The 16,638-nt window shown below is 51.8% G+C and overlaps 1 protein-coding gene and 1 long non-coding RNA gene across 2 annotated transcripts in view; both read left to right on the top strand.

Moving 5' to 3' along the window:
* CYTH1 (cytohesin 1) overlaps positions 1–16,638 on the top strand; it is a 78,513-nt gene that overhangs the window by 6,015 nt on the left and 55,860 nt on the right. The window lies entirely within an intron of this gene.
* Positions 7,848–15,131, top strand: LOC123604630. Its single transcript, XR_006715399.1, has 2 exons — positions 7,848–13,481; positions 14,571–15,131. It is a non-coding gene; the product is annotated as an uncharacterized LOC123604630 (long non-coding RNA).

Here is a 16,638-nt window from a genome sequence, read left to right as displayed (position 1 = left end):
CCCGGTCGGTGCCAACTAGGTGAAGATGGGGGGAAATAACATGTCAAGCAGAGAGAGTGAGCCAGGGCCAGCAGGTGAGGGGCACTGGCCCCTCTGCACCTAGAGAACAGGAGGCCACAGACACAGGCCCTGGGGGGGGTTGGGGGGTTGGGGGGGAGGACAGAGTCATGGAAGGCTTCTGCGTGTTCCAGAGACTGTTCTCTGAGCCACAAGGAGCCTGGGGGGCTGAACTGGGGTGTTTCGTGGTGATGATTTTGCATTTTAGAAAGATCCCACTGCCTGCCGTGGTTCCAGGGGGGCAGCGGGGAGATCCTTAGGAAGCCGTTGCCGCCATCCTGGTGGAGGAGGAGGACCTGGGCAAAGGCAGTAGGAGTGGGCAAGAGGGGGCATTAACCACAAGGACCGACAGTCATGGGGTCTGGTTGCCACGGCTCGGGAGAGACCTAGCGTTGTGGGAGCCAAACAGGGTTCCAGGTGAGCGCCGGGCTGCTGTCTCAGATGACTGCTTGGAGAGAGTCTTCAGATGAAGGCAGGTGCTCAGGTTTGGACATAGTGAGTGGAGCCCGGGGAAATGGGGAGGTCGCGTGTCGAGAAGAGGGCGAAGGCTGTGGTCCTGGGCAAGGACGCCCAACCGACTGAGCCCCCCCAGGCGCCCCAAACACCAAAATGTGTATTAAAAAAAGACTATAGGGGTGCCTGGGGGGCTCAGTCGGTTGAGCGTCCGACTTCAGCTCAGGTCATGATCTCACAGTCCGTGGGTTCGAGCCCCGGGTCAGGCTCTGTGCTGACAGCTCAGAGCCTGGAGCCCGCTTCTGATTCTGTGTCTCCCTTTCTCTCTGCCCCTCCCCTGCTCGTGCTCTGTCTCTCTGTGTCTCAAAACTAAAATAAAACATTAAAAAAAAATTAATACACGTTTTGAAAATGATTCTGAGCCAGTCTTGAATTACAGGATTCACTCACGGCTCCTCGAGCAGGACCGGGCTCATGTTCTTCTGTCTGTGGGGCTTTTGTAGCCAGCAGCTGCCAGGGCCACGTGTGTGTTTGCACCTATTAGCTTAAGTTACTTTAAGTTCTGTGTTTCCCTGAAACACGGCTTCCAGCAGCCCTAGTGACTGAAATTAAGAGGATATTTTGATTTCTAGCTGTATTCTCGTGTTTCTGGCTGCCCGCTGGACGGTCCCCTTGGCCGAACATCCCCGTCTCAGATTCCGCATGTCTGAAGGTGTCCTGCCTCTCCAGTCTAGTCCTCCCTCCAGACTTTTCCTTTGTGGTTTTTTTTTTTGTTTTTTTGTTTTTTTTTTTCACTTTTACCACCATTACCTATCACCCCGATTATTCATGCTTGGAAAGACATTTGATTCATTCTCTTTCTTGCCATCTGAATTGTTTTCCAGCTACCCATCCGTCTTTCTGCCTGTTGAGCATTTTTTTCATTACCTTCTTGGTGTCAGGGTGTTTGCTTGAATTTTAAAATACAGGCCTGCTTTCAGGAAGCTCCTAGTGGAGTTGACATGTTGAAAAATTTCAAGACTGTACAGCAGGAGCTCTGATGGACATGTGAGCAAATGCTGTGGGAGTCTGGAGGGTTCGGTTTTCACTGTGCTGGGTGAGAGAGAGTTCGGGGGCGGCGGGGGGTGGGGGGGGGGAGCACCTGGCTCTGGGGCCGGATGAGATGAGATGGGGGCACACCAGAGCACAGCAGGAGTTCACAGCCTGCTCTGCGCTGAGTTCCTGCCGAGCACTTTGCCCGAGTTCTTCGGTCCTCAGGGTGATCCTGCAGGGGAGGAGCACAGAGCCTGCCCGTCCCCAGGTGAAGAGGTCGCTGTGTATGTGAGGTGGCCTCACCGATAGGCGGCAGCCAGATTCGCAGACCCGAAGTCGCTTCTGCTGTGCCGTGCGCTCGTTCCTATTTCCCATTATTTCGGACCCCCTTTCCCACTTCCTCTGGACCCTCTGTGCTTTGTATCAGCTCTCTAAGCTCTCTGTGTCTCTCCTGGAGTTGGGGTGCGGAGTTCCGTGTCTTGATATAGTTTGGGTAGTTTTGTAGTTACAGCCTACGTCGGGGGTCATTAAACAGATTTAGATTGAAAGAGCCCGCTGTTAATTTTAGGGTGGAAATTGGAGGGTTCCAATTCCAGTTGGAGGGAAATTGGAAATGGGTTCCACAGGAGGCCATTCTTGCCCTTCATCTGTTGGATGGTGTCGGTTTCGAGGTCAGCGTTCCCTCCCAGGGCCTCTGGTGACCCGGGCTTGGTGTGGTGGCAGGGCTGGCCTTTGATGAGCCCCGAGAGCCAGAGCTTGTGTTGTGGTTGGGCAGCCAGAATGTCAGTGAGCAGTCGGGTCACCAGGTGACAGTTAACGTAAGTGATTCCCCCCCCCACCCCGCCCCTTACAGATCGTACTGAAGTTGGCCTCTCAGCCACTTACAGGGACCTTTCATGCCACTCCTTGCCTTTTCGCCCTTGTGATGAAATAGAAAAGGCTGTTGAGAAAAGAAATGTCAACAGTGAAGTAGGAGAACGCGTCTGGAGAATAGTATTTCTTCGGGCGAATGACAGAGCGTCTTCCCACCTGAGGCTCGGACTTGGCAGCTTTGTCTCCTGTCCGGGGAGAGGCCGGCGTTTGAGCAGGGCCCCCTCAGGACAGCGGTACCCTGGAGGGGTCACCGAGGATGCTGACACAAGGCTTCAGCTCTGCGGGCTCAGAGACAGACTTTGGGGGCCTGGATTCCTAACCGTGACGCGAGATTGCCCATTTAGTGCCGTGTTTGAAGGAGTTTTAAAAGCCGGCTTTTGCACATTTGGCTCTCGCAGGCCATCCCCGGGAGCTCCCGCAGGGGGCCTGTGGTTCAGGACAGTGGGGGGCCTGGGTTGCTTCCCGGTTCCCAGCCGGGGGCCCTCATCCTCCTGTCAGGGCCACGCTGGACGGGGAGGGAGGCGGCACACAGCTTCTGGGTGACCTGGGCCGTCTCCTTGGAGCCGAGGAGCCTCCGGGGCTCCTGGTCTGGGATGCTCCCCCCAGGGCGCTTCTCCTCCCTTGTCCCCATGACTTGTCCTGATGCGGAACCGCTTTTTCTTCAGCCCGTTCGGTAACTTTGACAGAGACCTTCAGGGATTTGCTCTGTGCCCAGACGAAGCGTGGAGGAAAAGAAGTTCTGAAGAGTCTTAGGATTGTAATTGGAGGATGATTTCCTGGCTTTCCCATAACCCCACAGAACTAGGGACGCCCCCCGGGACTTGGTGGTCTGACTCTGGCTGTGGCCGCGGGGCGCGGGGAGGCTCCTCCACCGCTGCTGGCCTCGGCGGCTGCTGACCTCAGCGAGGCCCCCCGGGCCCGCCGCTCGCAGGTCTCTGCGCCTCGGCTCAGCCCGCCCGCAGGGGGCCTCTCGCTGGCTCTTCCCCCGGCTCGGATGCCTTCCTCCCTACGTCCTCCCGGTTCGTGCCCTTGCCCGCCAGCCTCGGCTCGTCCCTAGAGCACCTGCCGGCAGTCACGTGACTGCGTCCGCTCGGTCTCCACCGCCGCGGCGTCTCTGGCCACCGGCCAGGCCCCAGGTGCCCGGCGCCGGCCCGGACCTTGTGGGCTCTCGGAGTGCGTTGGAGGAGTCGCTCCGGCCGTCTCTCCGTCTGTGGCCGACAGGGAGACGACGGCCACTGAAGGGGCCCGTGGCTGCCCGCGAGGTGCAGTTGAGATGAGAACGTAGCCCTTCACCTCACTTGTAAAATGTCCCGCTTCGTTCCTCTGTTGTCCCGTGCTTTGTTCGGGGGCTCGGTTCCTGCGGCAGCTGGCTGTGGCCGTGACCCAGGGGGAGGCCCTTCGCCGCTGAATTGCCGCTGAGCTGCGGGGAGGGTTATGGAAGCGCTTTCCGTGCGTTCCGAGATTTCAGTGCGAGTCTTAAAAAAGGAACATTGAGACGAAAAATAGGATTATTCTGCTCTTGAAAGACGAGTGCGGCAAGGAGGTTCTTTAAGAGGGGCTCCCGCAGGGGTGCCTGGGTGGCTCAGTCGATTAAGCGTCCAACTTCGGCTCATGATCGTGATCCGTCCGGTCCTTGAGTTCAGGCCCCGTGTCGGGCTCTGTGCCGACAGCTCGGAGCCTGGAGCCTGCTTTGGATTCTGTGTCTCCTTCTCTCTCTGCCCCTCCCCTGCTCACGCTCTCTCTCAAAAATAACAAATAAACATTTTTTAAAAATAAAAAAAAAAAGAGGGGCTCCTGCATTCTACAGGAGGTGATTTGTGGCGTGGGCTTACTTTATTCTAGGAAGCGTTGACGTGTTTGACAAATGCCTGATAAGGAGTAGACCTAGGTTACCAATTTTTCTTCAGGATTCAAAAGTCAGGAAAGCAGCCGGACATGGTGGCGGAAGGCTGCTCTGACTCAGGATCGCTTCTGGATGTGCCCTCGTGTGTCAGCGAGGTGGGGACAATGACTTTGCTGTATTTGTATTCTCTTCCTGTGGCTGCCGCTCAAAAGATCGCACGCTTACTGGCTCCAAACAACACAAATTTATTGTCTTATTGTCCCGAGGGTCACAAGACTGGGTCTCACTGGGCTAAAACCAAGGTGTCAGCAGGGCCAGATCCTTCTGGAGGCTCCTGGAGAGATTCTTTCCTTGCCCTTTTCACCTTTCAGAGGCTGCCTGCGTCCCTCGGCCCCTGACCCCTCCCTCCATCTCAGAGCCCGCAGTTATTGCTAAACTCTTAATCTCATCATCCTGATCCTGAGTCCCCTGCCTCCTCCTCCTATATACAAGACCCTGGTGGTTCCGTTGGGCCCGCCAGACGATCTGGGATCATCTCCCCATCGTCGGGACAGCTGGTGCGCTACCTTCACTCTCTCTGCGTCAGTTCCCCTTCGCTGTGTGATTTAACAGATCCACACGTTCCCGGGACTAGGCTGTGGACGTCTTTGGTGGTTCTGCCGACCACATCCGCCCTAGGACTTTTGTCCCTGGGTGTTTCTAGGGAGGGAAGTGTCCCACGTGGACAGTAAGGATTACAGTATTGATGGAGACTTGGTCTGCCCTTGGTAAGCATTTCTGGTTCTGGAAGAGCATTCCTGATTCCAAGGTGGAGGAGAGCACATGCAGAGCAGCCATGAACTTTAACCCGTCCATCCTGTTTCTGCTTCTCAGCAACCCTGTTTGTCATCAGACGACCAGAGAACAAAGACCATGTTTGGTCAGAAGGCTGTGTTGTTGCTGCCGATTCTTAGGAATGTTTTTGTACTTTCTTCAAGAGTAAGGAGAATTTTTCCAGGTTCCAGGTAATGGAAACATCCCTGCACAATGGTGCTTGATAGGAAAAAGTTGTTCATTATTCTGGACGGAGATATTGGCATGACGTGATTTGACGATCATTTTCCCAGGCATCTGCCCTTTTCCGCATCTCAGTGGACATCTCATTGCGTGGGGGAGGCGGGCTAGGGGCATTTACTCTTGCACAGATTCGTGCCAGAGGCTCATTCGGTTTAATTTCTACCCCAAATAGAATTCAAGGATACGAAACCAAATTTTTGGCCAAATACTATACTACTGTTCTTTCTGAAGGTCCCGTTTTCTTAGACACATAGATGTGTGCGTATTTATAGCATTCTACTAAGAGGAATTTAAATTTCTGCTTTAAAAAAATTTATAAAGATAATACATCTTTATGGTAAAAAGTCAATTGCTAAAGAAAAGCACATAGTTAGAAGTCAAGTTTGATTTTTAAAGGGGTTTTTATAGGCTCTAGGACGTTTGCACAATTTTAGTTCTCTGCTGTATCCCCAAGGTCGGTTGCTTTCCACACAAAAGTAGGTTACACCTCACCTGATTTCAGCCTGGAGCCGCGGGACTGAAGGAGACAGTCCCTATGAGACTGGGTGGCACTTGGAGAAAATCAGAATCTCAGGATGGTTTGACCGCGTCCTGGTGAACACGGACGTGCGCCAGAGCGTCGCTGCGAGAGCCGGAACTTGGAAACCGCTGACTGTTCATCAGTAAAGAGACCGTTCAGTACATCGTGGTGTGTTTGTGTTGCAGAATACTAAGCTCCCCTCTGTGTGTACCGGTGCGGAGGATGGCCGATTGATGCAGAGTGAGAAAACAGGTGGCTCGTGAGGTATCGTGTTTATTTGAAAAAGTACGTATTTTAGCAGTTCACGTGTGTGTGTGCCAAGAAGACCTCTGTCGCCTTTATGAGGATCCAAGTCAGACCCAGAAACCAAAACAAAACTGCAGACGGGGGACAGGGTGGGGGGCGGGGAAGGGAGGAGGTGCAGGGCCGGTGAGGGTGGAAGGAGTGGAGAAAAGTCCGGTCTTCTGGACAGTCGGGGAAAATGATGGTGGCTGAATAATGCTTATTTTGGGGTGGATTTTGGTTTTGAGAAGTGATGCCATCAGACTTCCTTGGGTTCTGTATAGCTTTTAGAAAGATAGGGATGTGGTACACTGTGTGTAAAATTCCCTTTTAGTTCTATTTAGAAGTCTCACAGTCTGTGGGATAGTGGGATTTTTTTGTTGGCCTTAAGAGAAGGCATTCAAACTCGTAAAATGTCATCGCGTTCTTTGTTAATCCGTAAAATCCTGACTATTTGGATAAGAGGCCAGGGTCAAGGTATCAGTGGTCAAAAAAATACATAAAAGGAATTTACTGTTTCCTGAATTTTTGGTTTTAGATATCCACATTTGTAAAATCACCACGTAGTTTCCAGTTCCACCTGGAGACCTGTTCTAGTTGGAGTAGGCAGGTGTCTTAGGAAGATGAGCATACGAGTGTTCATCTACCTGTCTGAAGCTCGTCGTCTTGTAAATTGGGACAAGCATGGTGTGGTTCCCATCCCTGGCTCATCTGCAGAATCGCCTGGGTGGTTTTTTTTTTTTTTTTTTTTTTTAAGAAATCAGTGTTTTCCGGGGCCCCACCTGAGCCATACCTACTAAACCAGGGCCCTCCAGGGTAGGATCCAGGAATGAATGAATGAACACACACACGTTGTCAGAGCTCCTAAACTCCAGGAGCTCAGATGCAGAGGAACCTCACACCTCCCCCCCCCCGGGGTGGGTGGTGGTAACCCTGGCTTGGGCTGGTGCTCCAGAGATTGATCTGATCTCATCATTTCCCACGTCCATTGTGAGCAGTGAGGGTGTGAGGGGTTGTGTGTCCCAGATTGTAGGAAGTGCCCTCCAACTGTAACCGGCTGATTGATGAGGTTTTGCTTCAGGCGGTTCAGACTTCCCCTTAGAGCGTTTTGAGCTTTCAAGCAGAGGTTGGTTTTTTGGGGTTTTCTGTTTTGTTTTGTTTTTTTAGTTTTTTTTTTTTTTCTTTTAACATTGATTTATTTTTCAGAAAGAGGGAGAGGGCGTGTGTGCACCAGAGCAGGGAAGGGACAGAGAGAGGGAGACAGAGGATGCCAAGCAGGCTCCGCACCCTCAGCACAGAGCCCAAGCCGGGTGGAACTCACGATCCTGTGAAACCCGAAATCAAGAATGGTCTGCTCAACCAGCTGACCCCCCCAGGCGCCCTCTGGCAGAGGTCTTTAAGTAGAGGCTCAGCAGATCGAAGGAGAAGAAAAAAATCCAAAAACCCCCACAGAGCCAGGTTGGGGTTTGTTTGTTTTTTTTTCCTCCTTTATCAAAGCTACCAGGCGTAGCTGCCTCCCCACCTCAGGTTCCCCAGGTGTCTGTGGTTTTAGTTTGGTTCCTTTTAGAGACGCCGTCCCTCTGTCGTTCTGTTGCCAGGCAGCCCCTGGGCTCAGGCCTAAGCTCTTACCGCTCTGATCCGTCCAGCAAGGGAAGCGGCCTGAAAAGATCCTTCCCCTCTGCCCCTTGGGACCTGGCTTGCCAGGCGCGGGAGCCCGCGGGAGAACTGAGCCCAGTCACCTTGCCAGTGTCTTCCGGCCGCCTGCCCTCCCCTCCGGGCTCCCGGAAGGTAGCCTGACCCTCGGCCGCGTTAGGCGGCTTGCGAGGGTTGTCTGGCATCGTGTGTGTCCTTCTTACTTTGTTACCACTTGGGCGGACTTTGGAAAATTCTTACTAATGGAGGATTTCAAAAATGCCAAGTAGAGGGAAGAGTGTAATTAGCTCGTTACTTGTGTACATTTTGGTGTAATTTCCTGCAGAGTTTTTTTTTTTGTTTTTTTTTTTTTCTGTGCTGTCAGCCCGCCTAAGTCCCTTTGGAAAAATGTACAATTAAAAAGTAAACCTAAAAATGGGCTCCAGTCATTCTGCAGGCTCCGTTGTAGCTTTCCAGGTGTGCTTTTCTCGGCCATTAAAATGTGTATGTGGACAGTGTTTTAGCGGCATCTGTCAGGGCAGGGCCCCATCCTCATAGAGGACAGCAGGCCAGCTGGCCGGCCGCAGCCTTGCGGGGGCTGGAAGCAGGTAGGGAGACAGTGGGTCACGAGCGGCGCTGCGTTCAGCGGGACCTCAGCCTCCCCGGCCCGAGTCCCACGGGGTGACGCGACGGGCCCAGACGAGGGCCGCGCTTGAATTGGATCCGTCTGCAGTTGAGGGGCCGAGGACCAAGCACCTTTGGTAGCGAGCAGCGGACAAGCCAGGCCCCCTCCCCTGGGAGCCAGCGAGTTGCGCTGTGGTCTCCTTGACCAACCAGATGTGGCCGAAGAGACGTGCAGGGACGCCTGGGTCCCCTGGCGGCCCGCCTCTGCCAAACGCGGCACGTGTGGGTGCACCACCATTTAATTAGTTACCCCTCTTGTTGGTTATTTAGAAGTTTCCACTTTGGTCCCACGACAGGGTCATCCCTGTAACGTTGGTGGTAAAACTTCACCCACATTTCTGAGTATTTTCTTAGGCTAGATTCCAGCAAGTATGATGTCACTTTCACAATTGCATCTCACACGAGTGTTTGATTGTATTCGTTTGCCCTCCCGACACTGAAGTGTTTTATTTTTAATTTATTTTTATTCCTTGTTTTTTTTTTAAAGTAGGCTCTACTCCCAACATGGGGCTTGAACTCACACCCCCAAGATATGGGGCTTGAACGCACAACCCCGAGATCAAGAGTCCAGCGCTCCACTGACTGAGCCAGCTGGGCTCCCCTTATTGAATTGATTTTTAGTCATTGGCTTTTTGATACAATGTTTAAATCTTCTTTTCTTTCTCCTCTCAGTGTTGGAGTGAACATTGACCGTTTTAAACATTGACCGGTTTAAGATCTTGTCTAGTGTCTGCGTGAGTCAGCGGGGAGATTGTAGCCGTTTAACCCGGGTCCGTTTGCATGTATTCACAGCTATTTATTGAGCATCTGTTGGGAGCTGGGCGCTGTGCAGGCCCTGGGGTTGGGCATGAGCAGAGCCCTCAGGGACCTTAGGCTGTAGATAGAAGAAGCTGGTTTTCTGTGGATAGTGTGTTTCGTCTAATTTCATTTCTCCCTTGAGTTCAGATGAGGGCTTCTTAATAAAGTTAAGGTGGGAACCCATCTGCCTTCAATTTCGTGAATTGTCGTCGGCATCATTTTTCTCATGCTTAAAAAAAAAATGTTTGTTTATTTTTGAAGGAGGAGGGGCGGAGAGAGAGGGAGAGGGAGTTCACACAAATCATGATGTCGTTGTGAACAGATAGGTTTTTAAAATCGTTTATGGTAGGAGAGAAGACCGTCTCTGTTCAGACAGGGACACCGTGGTTGAAAGGAGCTTGACTTTTTTGCTTCATAACTTCCCCCCCCCCCCCCCCACTATTTTGCCAAAAGGCATTGTTACAGATCCTTCATCGGTCAGCCTAAATTTTATTTACAACTGGCCATCTTGTGCCTTGGGCAGATTCTCTGTCTTCTCTAAGGGCCACTGGACTGGGGTAATGACGCAGTCCTACCTGCCTCTCAGGGTCAGATGAAGGGTCCAGTGAGGTGCTCCGTGTACGTCAGTTGGGGAGTTGACACGCACAGGTGCCTGGGGACTGTCAGCACCGGTGGCCGTCACCAGCAGGCGCCGCCCAGGGCTTCATGGGCTCCACAGCAGTCTGACACACCAGAGGTGACATTTAAACGTCTTTAGTCATAACGAATACATTAATTCCCACTTGACTGTTGTAAGAAACTCTTCGGGTTCCCTTTTCTTGTAGTTTTTTTTTTTTTTTTTTTTTAATTTAACGCATACTTACCTATGGTAAACTGTATCCATTCACGATTTTATTTTATTTAAACTGTATCCATTTGAAGTGTGCGGTTTGATGAGATTTATCTGACAGATTTTTGCCCCGGTGGAGGCGCAGTTACGGTGAAGAGGTGAAGATCCGGGAACACTTCATTGCCCTGAGAAGATTCTCCCTTGTCTGTTTGCAGCCCAGCCCTCCCTCCCACGGATCTGCCTTTTGTCACTACAGATTAGTCTGCGTTCCCCAGAATTTTATATTAATGGGATCACACAATGTATTCTCTTGCGCCTGGCTCTCACTCAGCGTGAAGTGCGTGAGATCATTGTTGGGACCGTCAGTCTTCCCTTTTTATTGCCGAGTTATTTTATTTCTACTATCTGCCTAGACCACATTTTATTCATCCATTCACCTGTCACGAAGATGTGGATTATTTCCAGTTTGGGGCCACCGTGAATTACGCTGCTGTGAGTGTGTGTGTGCAAGTCATTGTGTGGGCGTCTTGGGTTAGTACCAGTGGAACGGCTGGGTCGTACGGCAGGGTTTTTCTTTTCCCTCGAAGATGTTTTATGTAGAATGTAATAGAGGTAACAAGGACTGGTGTGTGCAAATGGTATGCAACAGTCCCGAAATAAGTGTTAGAAAAGCTTTTACTTAATGTAAGCGTAACGTGCCAGTCTGTTACAGAACGTTTTAACATATTTTGCATCAAATAAGAAAATCAGCATTTACCCCCTCCAAAAAAAAAAAGTCACAGAGTAAATGAAAACATTTTTTTTTTCTTGTTCTTGCAGTAAAAAAAATCACAGCTTTGAACTTCCTTAAAATTGGGGAGAAAGCCTCGCACAAAATTACAAGTATAAATCGTTGTGGCTGGGCCCCGTGCAGGGTTGGGGGGAGAAGGGGCCCTTTGGAAGGTTCCGTCAGCATTGTCTGCTTCTCCTGCGCTCTCCCCTTTCCAGAGCTCCTCTGTGTGTCTGGGGGAGCTTCTCTGCGGTTCATGCTCTCGTGCATGACGTTTATGACTCAGCCCGCGCGGGAGAGTCTGCCGCGCTCCGTGGGCCTAGCGGGAGAGGCGCCCTCTCCTGTTACTAAGGTGTTTGCCCCCTACTGGGCTACACCACCACCCCAGGGTAAATCTTCTTTAACGATGGGGGGGGGGGGTGTTTGTTTATTTACTTATTTATTTTTTGAATGCTTATTGTTTTGAGAGGGGGAGAGAGAGGGAGAGAGAATCCCAAGCAGGCTCCACGCCGTCCGCACAGAGCCCAACCGGGAGAGCATGACCTGAGCCGAGACCGAGAGTCAGACTTCACTGGCTGAGCCGCCCAGGTGCCCCAGTTTTTTCATTCATTTTTAAGTAGCTCCCACCTCCAGGGTGGGGCTTGAACTCACGACCCTGGGATCAAGAGTCGCATGCTCGACGCGCCCAGCCAGGTGACCCTGTTAGCATTTTGTTTGTTTTTAAGGGATTTTTCTATAAAATCTTTTGAGAACAGTTCTGTTGTTTGGGGGTTCTGGGTGCTTGAACTCCCAGGTAGATGATCTACTTTGGAATCAAGGTATTGATTGAAGGTTACTCTGAAGAATCCATAGTTCACGTCCGCACGCGAGTTAGGTGGCAGGGGTCAACAGTAACTGAAAGTTGGGGACGTTGGTCTTTGCATAGTTGCAGTGTGGGAAGTCGCCGATTGAGTCTGCTTAGTGCCTTGTTACGTGCTGTTTTCCATCCTCATTGTTAGTACTACTTAATTAAATGCTTGGGGTCTCCTGCAAGACTCCCCGGGACCTCGCGGAAGCCCCGTGTGGCTGACGACGGGTGCCAGCAGCTGTGTGATCCTGGGTTTACTGTCTGTCAGCCTTGCGGGGGGGCGGGGGGCATGAGAAGCCTGGCCTCCGTGTCCTCACGCTCCTGGGTGCTCGCCCTGTACTCCCCTCGCTCACTCCAGCACGCGCCTAAGGCCTTTGGGGATGGAGGGGTCAGTCTTTGGTGGGGGGGGGAGGGGTGGGAGGGGTAAGTGCACCCTTTTTTTTTTTTTTTTTTTTCTTGATGTCACTGTTTCCCAGCCAACATTATAGATGACTTTGGGGCGGGACTGTCTTTTTCCTTTTTCTTTTCTTTTTTTTAAATTTTTTATTTGTTTTTGCAACAGAGGCAGAGCATGAGTGGGGAAGGTGCAGAGAGCGAGGGAGACACAGAATCCGAAGCAGGCTCCAGGCTCCGAGCCGTCGGCCCAGAGCCCGACGCGGGGCTCGACCTCACACACCGTGAGATCGTGACTTGAGCCGAAGTCGGACGCCCAACCGACTGAGCCCCCCAGGTGCCCCTGGGCAGGACTGTCTGGTACTAAGCAAACAAGCTGTTTTACAGTGTGCTACCTGTCGCTTTGCATTTAATGGGGCATTTTACACTTTGAGGGTAAAAGTTCATCTGTACGAGCACTTGGTGAGGGGAGGTTTGTGGCACTATTCGCATTTCCGTGGTCAAAGTTACAAATTAACTTACGTGCCTGCAAAGTTCCCGGGGGCAGCAGCTCTGATCCCCGTGGCTCTGAAACCCGGTGATTGATGATAGAGACTTTACTTCAATTAGATCCTCTTAAAAGGTGACTTCTGTGAAACTCACTGCGAAACGCATCTGGTAAAGCTCTTTCCTTTACAGCCAGAGGGAGCACTAGATAAAATTTCTTTCTTTGCCTTGCACGCTCTGAACTACGGGGAGTAGAGAAAGGAGTCAGCGAGTGGAGACCACACCACCAGCTTTGTCGCGGGGGGAAGGGGCGGAGGAGTCGCCTGACGTGGAGCGTCTGGGAAAAGGTGGCGAACGTGTAAAGCAGGTCACGTTTCTCACGGTTTCTTCCCTGCTGATCGGATCTTCTGAACTTGGGAATTCCGGTCTGACCTAACCCGCAGCGTCACGTGCTGCCTTCCTTCGAAGTCTCCTACGTCCATACAGCCCTTCCTCGTTACTCGTGGGTTCCATATTCGTGAATCTGCCTTCTAACGTTTATTTGTAACCCCAGATCAGTCCCCAGAGCAGTGCTTTCGTGCTTGGGAACACGTGCGGGCAAGTGGAAACTGCCTGGCGCCCCTGAGGGTTCGGTGGCGGCGGGGGACACGGCACCACCCTGCCCCCCAGTCGCCACTCCCCCTGCCATAAACAGGGTCCTTTTTGTGGCCCGTTTAGTGCTGTGTCTTCCCCCTTGTGTTGGTGATTTCGCCGTTTCAGGCAGCCCCGAGCCCAGTGCTGAGGTGCTGTCCGTGTCCCCGAGTGCAGGGAGGCTCTGGTGTGCCCCACCGAGATGTGGCAGATGAGCTTCCTCCACACCTGAGTTCAGTGTCGGCGAATCAACAACGTAGACTAAACAAGATGCCCTTAAACGGAAACACACCTCAGGTGAGCCTGGATATTGACGGCTGAGAAAATGGATCAGGGGGCTCGCAGGAACCCAGCCCTGCTCTTTCCCGGGAATGCCGGTTTAGTGCCTGGCCGTTGCTGGGACACGACTACCCCAGTCACTACAGTGGGCTGTCTCTGGCCCTGTCCCTCCCTCCAGGCTTCGGGCTCGGCCAGCTTGCTGCCTCATTTACCATCCCTCTGGGGTGTCTGAAGGGGGTCTCCCGTGAACTCAGGGTGACACAGCTCTCCCCGTCCTGGGAAATAGCAGGTCTGTCCACAGAGATGTGCAGGTCAGATGTCGGGAAATCAACCCTGACTCCCTCCTTTCATTTTCCAGTTCATCCTGCCTCCAAAACATGTCCCCGAGCAGCCTGCCTGCCTCTGTCTCTACCGCCTACCGCGTTAGAGGGACCCCCCGGCCCTGCTGCCCACAGTGCCGCCCCGGCTTCCTGTGATAGATGCCACTGTGTGCCCCTGTCATGCTCTCCCTTTTCCGGGCATGTGAGCTGTGCCGGCACTTGATTGGCTGTCCCTTTTCAGACCCAGAGGAAGCAGGCCGAGAAATGCTTCGGGCAGCATTGGTAAGGGTTTCCCCGGGTCAGGGCTGCTTCTGCAAACCGAGACCGGCCTCTAAACCTGGTAGGAATATTTTTGAGGCTGGAAGGGATTTTTTTTTTTTTTTTTTTTTTAAGGGAATAAACGTCTAAACAGTAGTTTCAGTAAGAGCTTGAAGAAAATCTTGAAGGAACGCCCTTTCAAAAGTAGAGTTTTCTTGTTCGGATCTTACTGAAACCACTGCCTTCTGGAACAAGGGGATGAGATGTTACCACAGTGGTTTCTGCTCGGTTTGTTTAAAAACCAGTAACAGATGCCAAGAAAAAAGCTTAGTCCGGCCGACTTCTGTGGTGCCACCCGTGCCCTCGTCGCCCTGCCTCACGACAAAAAGCGGGCACGGCCCGCCTTCCTCCCCAGCTCCTCTGTGGTGTGATGGCTTCGTCCCCACTGGTTCGGTTTGTTCTCTGTCAGCTGAGTAAAAGGATGGGTGGAGTGCACAGATTTTGTAACATTCGTCTTGTGGTTTTACAGAGAAAGGGGTGATGTATAATTAGAAAGGCCGAAAGGGAGCAGAGGAGACAGGCAGGAGGTACGCAGCGCTTGTGCAGCGGAGTGGATGTCCGGGGCAGAAACGCGCGTTCCCCGCCCCCACCTGCGCTGAGGCTTTGAGTTTTCAGAGAACCGCTTGAATGGCACGCCACGATGTTCATCGTTTTCGTACCCGGTGAAGGCTGGGCATTTTCTCGAAGCCCAGAACACCCAGTGAATGAATTGGATCTTCCCTGCTTCTCATACTAATTTTGTATTCCTCCAAGTAGTAGAAGTACCAGAAGGATCCATGCTGGAAAGATCCGTTGAGTTTATCATAAACGATTGGCGCTTGTAATGCATTACTTTAATCGAGTTAAAGGATGAACTTTCCAGGTAGCTTTTTCTCCATGCCCTCCTACAAAGCTGTTAAACTTGTTTGATCTTTAAATATTTTCCTTTTGACCCAGGACGGTGTGAACCGTCCATTCTACAGTGGGATGAGGAGTGTTTATACTGAGCTGATGGAATACCTAACGCGATTATTAAAAGCGTGTGAAGCTGGCTCGGCAGACGCTTTTCATCTTTGGGAATGGGAATCTTAGATCACAGAACCATCAAATGGTCAGAAGTGAAACTCGTAAATGCGAGTCAACACTCTGAGTTTGTTTCCTACGTACGGGGCATGGTGGGCGATGGGAGAGCGCCGTGGGAGAGGCAGCGCACTTGGAAGAGCGGGTGGGATTCAGATGGAAAACTAGAAAACGTTGCAAGATTTGTTCCTATGACGGCGATGCACCTGCGTAGTTTAGAAGGTCACTCCCCATGTGGAAATTGGCGTGAGTGCTCACAATAGCATTATTTCTGGCAGCTGGCTGTTCCTCCCCCGTAGAATGGACAGAGTAAGGCGCAGCCCTGCGGTGGAATAGTATTGAGCCACGTAAAGGAATGAAGCGCTGATCCGTGCCGCAGCAGGGCTGAGTCTCGAAAACACGTTAAGGGGTAGACGCCCGACACAAAAGGCCATCTGCCGTGCGCAGGCGAACCCATAAGCACAAACAGGTTGGTGGTTGTCGGGGACTGGGGGTGCGGGCAGCGGGCAGTGAGTAACGGCTAATGGGAATGGAGTTTTCTTTTTGGGGCGATAAAAACGTCCTAGAATTAGATAGTGGTGACCGTCACGTGCCTTTGTGGATGCACTAAAACCACTGAGTGGCACACTTAGAAAAAGTAAATTTTACGGTTTGCAAATTATATCTTAATTAAAAAAAAAAAAAACCACTCTCCCTTGAGGAAACTGAGCGTTGATACCATTTTCAGATTAAAGCAATTTTCAAGTATTGTCGTTTTCATCTAAATAGTGGAACCCACGAGGTAACCAGCACTGATTGCGTTTGATCTTTTAAATTCAGATGCACCGCATCTTTCAGCCCCCTTGTTTAACGAATGCAAACAAACATTTGCCATCTTGGAGGAAAGGAAAAAAAAAAATGGTCGCACTAACTGATGAAAAGGAACAGCCCCCTGTCCCCCCCACCCCCACCCCACCCCAGACCTGCCCTGGTGCAGCCGTTCTGAAATTTGATCAGCTGTTTATTTGTCACACCAGGTATTTCCAATTTAAGACACAATTCTCCGACAGCTTTGCGACTGCCTGTTTCAGACACGATCTGTTGACTTGGCGTTGACCACGGTATTCTCTGCTGGGCCACGGGTCTCCCCGACCACACTGCCTTTCTTGTACAAGTCTGCTTTTCCCGGAGCTGTTCTTTGCCCCAGTTTGTCCTTTGCCTGGGTTTCTTTGAAATCACCAGTTGCTTTCTAACATACTCCCCCTCTGCCCTCAGCTCCTCTCGCATGTTTTCTGCCTGCCTGGACACATCAGTCCCTTGTCTGTGCCTGGACAGTGCCCCCCGTCCTGCTCAAATCCAGAGAGGTTTCTCTTTGTCTACGGCGTGGCCTCTGTTTTGACTTCGCTACCCGTCGTTCTGGGCTTCCCTCTTGGTTGGAGCACCTTTTCTTAGTAGGTCCTTGCCTTTTCTGTTTTGGGTTTACCTTAAGTCTGCGGAAG

Source organism: Leopardus geoffroyi, chromosome E1, assembly GCF_018350155.1.
Source record: "Leopardus geoffroyi isolate Oge1 chromosome E1, O.geoffroyi_Oge1_pat1.0, whole genome shotgun sequence".
NCBI classification, from domain to species: domain Eukaryota; kingdom Metazoa; phylum Chordata; class Mammalia; order Carnivora; family Felidae; genus Leopardus; species Leopardus geoffroyi.
Note: the sequence above shows the minus strand (reverse complement) of the source record. Positions and strands in the feature narration are given on the sequence as shown.